Source organism: Astyanax mexicanus, chromosome 24 (genome assembly GCF_023375975.1).
Source record: "Astyanax mexicanus isolate ESR-SI-001 chromosome 24, AstMex3_surface, whole genome shotgun sequence".
Taxonomy (NCBI): Eukaryota; Metazoa; Chordata; class Actinopteri; order Characiformes; family Acestrorhamphidae; genus Astyanax; species Astyanax mexicanus.
Window position 1 is genome coordinate 9,083,985 of NC_064431.1, and position 5,621 is coordinate 9,089,605.

At 32.5% G+C, this 5,621-nt stretch overlaps 1 long non-coding RNA gene across 1 annotated transcript; it reads right to left on the reverse strand.

The window, feature by feature from the left end:
- Nucleotides 1-1,792: 1,792 nt before the first annotated feature.
- LOC125787449 (uncharacterized) lies at nucleotides 1,793-3,201 on the reverse strand. The gene is made up of 2 exons (XR_007429339.1): nucleotides 2,579-3,201; nucleotides 1,793-2,051 (listed from the first exon to the last, which is right to left on the reverse strand). It is a non-coding gene; the product is annotated as an uncharacterized LOC125787449 (long non-coding RNA).
- Between the last annotated feature and the right edge of the window lie 2,420 nt (nucleotides 3,202-5,621).

Genomic DNA, 5,621 nt, shown 5'->3' on the forward strand with positions numbered 1-5,621 from the left:
TAAATCCAGGTGGTTATCTGAAGCTGCATTGGGACTTTACAAGTACAGGTAGACTACCTATCGGGCGGTTCTTGTGCGTACTACAGTACATTTTCTTGCGCGCGGCACTGATTTGCTTCACTTTTTAGCTTTACTTTTCAGTGTAAGTTAGTGGGATTGTGAAGCTTATCTGTTTTTGGGCTGGTATGTTGAACAAATAACATCACTTCAAGTATCGATTCCTGCTGCTACTCTCTATTGTTTAAATTCAGTGTTTGTATTTTTCTATTAATAGAGAAGTACAGCAGAATAAATAATACAGCCAAGAAGGGTTCCAGCTTCCATGAGATTATAGCTCCTAGGAAGGAAACATATAATTCAGAGCACTGATTTAGAGTGTACTTCTGTCTTGTGTATCATTGTGTATCATAGTTATCTAACATATGAAAAAGGTGTTTCAAAACTAAATTCAATTAATAATAATTTTAAACAAACATTTTTATGATAACTGTTGTCTCAAAGCAGGGGGACACACCCAGTATGCAAATCTATTGTGACAGAAGCCAATGGAAAAGAGGCTGCCAATGGCATCAGACTAAGCTCAGTTATTATAAGTTGGTTCAACTCAAAGATCTCAGTTTGAATGTATCTGTGCCCATAAATGTTCAACTAACTCAAAATAGTTGAGTATTGTTTAGAATTTTCCAATTTTATGTAAAACAGACTTAATTTATTTGAGTTCAAACAACTTCTGGGTTTACAGTGTACTAATGATAATACTACTCAAGTCTCTGTACTACAGAAACTTCAGTGAAACTCCTGTATAACGCTGTTCTTCAGTAGAGTGTCTTTACTGCTCCTTACAACCTTACTGGTAAAATTCATACACAAGATGCACCGGATTATAAGATGCACTGACGATATTTGGAAAAATTGAAGGATTTAAAGTATGCTTATTGTGGAAAAAAAAATGGTATATGAATGGATAATAACTGAGTTTAGTCTGTTACTGTTGCTTATTTTCTATTGGCCTTTGGCACACTCTGTTGTATACCTGCATATGGGGTGTGTTCCCCAGTTTCTGGCACTCACCATCAGTGTGTAGTCATTTCCTCCAGGGTAACTTGTGATTTAGTAGATCATAGTGTAGCACCACAGATATATAGACCCAATTACACAACCACTACAATGAGTGTTACTTGATAAAATAAATAGGATAACTCTAGGACCAGTTAGGTTCGCTCTAGGAGCAATACACATGGAAGAAATGAGACCAGAATTTGTGCAGCAATAACATGTATTAGTAGGTAAATAAAACACTAACAAAAATAAATTCTGTAAATAAATAAACAAACAATTCACAGTTACTGGTTTTCCAAAAGAAATTCAAACAACCTTCAATAACCTTGGTCACCAATACAAAAAAAATGGTAAGTATTCCCTTTGTATTTCACTCTGTATATTTAATATTATATTAATTACTATTATTTCTCCACACTAATCACCGGTGTTCTTTATTTTAGATGTATTTATGCAGTTAAGGTAAGTATTATTTTATTATTTTAATCTATTTATAGGTATTTTATAACTAATTAATTATTTCTTCCTTCTATGTCTGATGAATTATTAATTAAAGGTAAGTATTGTTATAATTAGTGTTATCCAATTAAACCTCTAGGTTATTTTACACCAATAGTATACCCTTTAACAATCAACAAAAAATAAAAAATAACAATTCTCTGTAGCAGAAACAATAAATGAATATCAAAACCACTTAGAAATTATAAAAATTAAATAACAGTAATCCAACCAATTAAAGTTTAACCCTTTTCAGTATCTTTGTATTCAAGAGTGTCCTTTTCTTTCAAAAAAAAAAAACAATCCACGAATTTTCTTTAATGTTCACTATCAAGTGTTTGAAAAATGTGAATGAAGTGTAATGAAGTCACTTGGGTCCTCGAGCTTGGCTCGCCATCCTAGCACCGGGCACTGCACCGGTCGTGTGCAGCTGAACGACACGAGGAGTGTTCGGGAAGATCATCCAATCCATTCCACCCAACAAAAAAACTGGCCTGTTTACATAAAACAGTGTCTGAGTATTCACATAACTTTAAGTACACTTACATAACCGAACTCAGCAAAATAAACATTACTTTTAACAGTATTACATTCAAACAGGGCTTAAACATCCAAAATACAGCTTAATAAATCTCCACCTTTCCATAAAATTACATTTAAGTGGATAAACTCATCTCACAACTCAACCAGCAGCGTTAGCATAGCCTCAGGCTTGTAATATATACAAGAGGGTTAGCTTAGCATAGGCTTAATAAGCTAAATTCAATATGTTAGCTTAGCATTATCTTAGCATAGATAATAGGCTCAATTCAACACATTAGCTTAGCATAGGCTAAATTACCTTAGCGTTAGCTTAGCGCAGGCTAAATTAGCTTAGTATTAGTTTAGCACAGGTTAGATTTAATGCGCTAGCTTAGCATAACAAAACACGTTAGCCGCTAGGCTAATTAGCGCTATTTTATTTCTCTATTTATTCGACAATTCTGGTCAGAAAACATTTATAAACATATTCTAAACTCACCGAATCCTATCCAGGGGTTTCACACACCACCCCAGGGCACATGGACACCAGGTTCTACCTCCACCTGGAGATTACCGGAGCGTGTAACTGGCAAAGTTTCACGAGGCACAATGAGTGAGCCTCTCTCCCTTCCTCCACTCTGCAGCCTCAAATCTAACAGCGGTCAGCTTGGTAGTGATTTACTCACTATCTACAGCACTGAATTCTAGCGTTTTCTAGTATTTTTATAATACTTTGAACTGAGAACTTCTTACATGACCTGTCTCTCTTCTCCCGCAGAACTTTCTGGGTTGAAACAGCCAGGGATTGACGTCCACTAACCAACAGGCTCCGCCTCTGTCCCTTAAAGGATTATTATGATTGGCTGCTGTTTTGCACCTTGGATCATCTGAAGAACTGATTGGCTGCTGTTTAGCGCCTAAAAGTTTTTATTTTATTTATTATCTAAAATAAATAAAAACGATTTCCTTTTCATTTTAAAACACTTCTTGGGAGTTTCTTTTTCTATTAATTAATTTATACTGTTTCAGAATAAAAAAAAATTATAATAAATAAATATATATATATTTATTTACTTTCTGCAGTTATCTAACTGATGTCTTTGTGACCCATTTAAGACCTGGGTTACAATAGGTAAAGCTAAACTGTTTCACCTTTTTGTTGTAGGCAGTATGAGCAAACATTGTTAACTGAATTGTTTGCTTTGTGTTGGTGATACGCTAAAGTGTTTAAAATACTAATTGAAGATGTTTTGTATTATAAAATATTGTGCAAAGCAATGCGTCAACTGTATGCGTGAAAATTAAGAGGTTTAAATCAAATTAGCAAAAATTAGAAAATTAAGTTTATCAGTGTTGACAATGATTGTAAAGTTTCATTCAGTTCTAATAACTTTATATTGATGCATTATTTGCTTACTACTGATTGTACTTCCAGGGCTTGTGCTTCTGTGCAATCAAATGATATGAAACGCAGTTAGCACTGCCTTGGAAAGAACACGCCAACAGTCTCTGTACCTAGGTATGATAAAGTGTATGCAAGGTTCAGGGATTCTTGTTATGCATGCTAGGGGCCATCTTTATGACGCTTGGCATGTAATTACTGACTCAAACCATCCGGCAATAACATGCTCCGTCTGAGATTAGCATGTAATTGACGATAATGTCAAAGCTACCATGGGATGCTGAGGCTGGTAGGAGGGAAGGAATGTCTGTGCAGGGAATGGAGGTAAATGGTGCATTACTATAAATTGCTTTTAAAAAGTATATAGCATGTAAAATGAGCACATTTCAGTAAATCACCATTTAGAGCATGGCTACTTATGTAATAGTCCTACAGGAAAAAAATACAGTCTACTGCAATTTTAATAAGATTATACTCTATAGTATGTAATATGCTGTTTATTGCCATTTGCTCTTAAAAATAAATGTACTACAAATTGTCCTTCCATATAGCAACTGTTTTCCCAACAATCCTCCTTCAAGCACCCACTTTTAACCATAAAAAAGAGAAACAGTATATATACACATGAATATATTGAATAAGGCTTTTTTTTATTTATTCCCAGCACAACAATATGACATCAACCACCTATGCACTGTAAAAAGGGTATTTGTGTAGTAGTTGAAATAATGTAATATTTAGAATGAGAACAATGTAAAATACAACTCTATTTGTTGAGACAAATAAGTTATAACTTAAATACTACAGCAATATTAATATATTTAAACATGAATAGTTGAGATACAAACTCAGTAAATTTGTGTAAGGTCAACACTATGGCATATTTTGAGTTAAAAACTTGTTTTCCTATTGGCTGCTGCAACCATCTATTTGCATACTGAGTGTCACCCCCACCTTTACTCACCATCCATGAGCAGCTATTCCCCCCAGGCTACATTCCCTTATGTGTTTTATTTCAATATACATGGTAGTATAACTGTCTGGTCTCTGTGTTGAAGGCTGTAAGAGCAAGATACTCTTAGCTTTTCTGTAGATAGTGATTTTTCAGGCAAAATCAGGGCAGATGACAAAATCTTTAATCTTCTCCTGGATTGTGTTCTTCAAAATAAAAGGTGCTGCTTTGAGGGTTATAAAGAATAAACCATATTCTGGCTTGTTTTACACTTTTTTGTTTTGTTCATAATTGCATGTGAGTTCCATCATATTTTATTGTCTTCAGTATTAATCTACAATGTACATAATAATAATAATAATAATAATAATAATAATAATAATAATAATAATAATAATAAAAAGTAATTAAATTAAACATTACATGAGATGGGTGTCCAAACTGTTGACTAGTACTGTAGATTTAGGGTGGAAAAGCTTATTTATAATCACTTCTCCTTTCAAAATAGTTTTAAAAATAGTTCTATATGAAACTGAAAGTTATTTTTCCCTTCTGGAAATGCAATATATATACATATATGAGATTGTCATTAATTAACTACTATTCATAGCCATATCAGGTTAAAAGTATATGCACTCATAAAGCATGTATAATATATATATATATATATATATATATATATATATATATATATATATATATATATATATATATATAAATCATATATATATATATATATATATATATATATATATATATATATATATATATATAAATCATATATATATATATATATATATATATATATATATATATATATATATATAAATCATATATAGGTATTTGCATTGCTCAGTGCCATATAAACAAAACTTCTAACATAAAATGCTTTTACCAAAAACACTTCTTATATTAGCATTGCTTTCATTTACACAGCTTAAAAGAATGACATGATGAAAAGAAAAGAAAAAAACAATGAACAATATTAATGTTAAGGTGGAAGAGAGTGGAGAAGAGTGATGGTGAGCTACTGCATGGTGAACTATGTGATGGTGCTTTAACAACAGCAAACTCTTCACACACAGTAAACCTCAATCAACAGTAACTAAGAGCCATAACTCTAACAATAAATACAAAAATAACTGCAGCAGAACTCCACCCACTGCTGTATATATATATGCTGTTTTA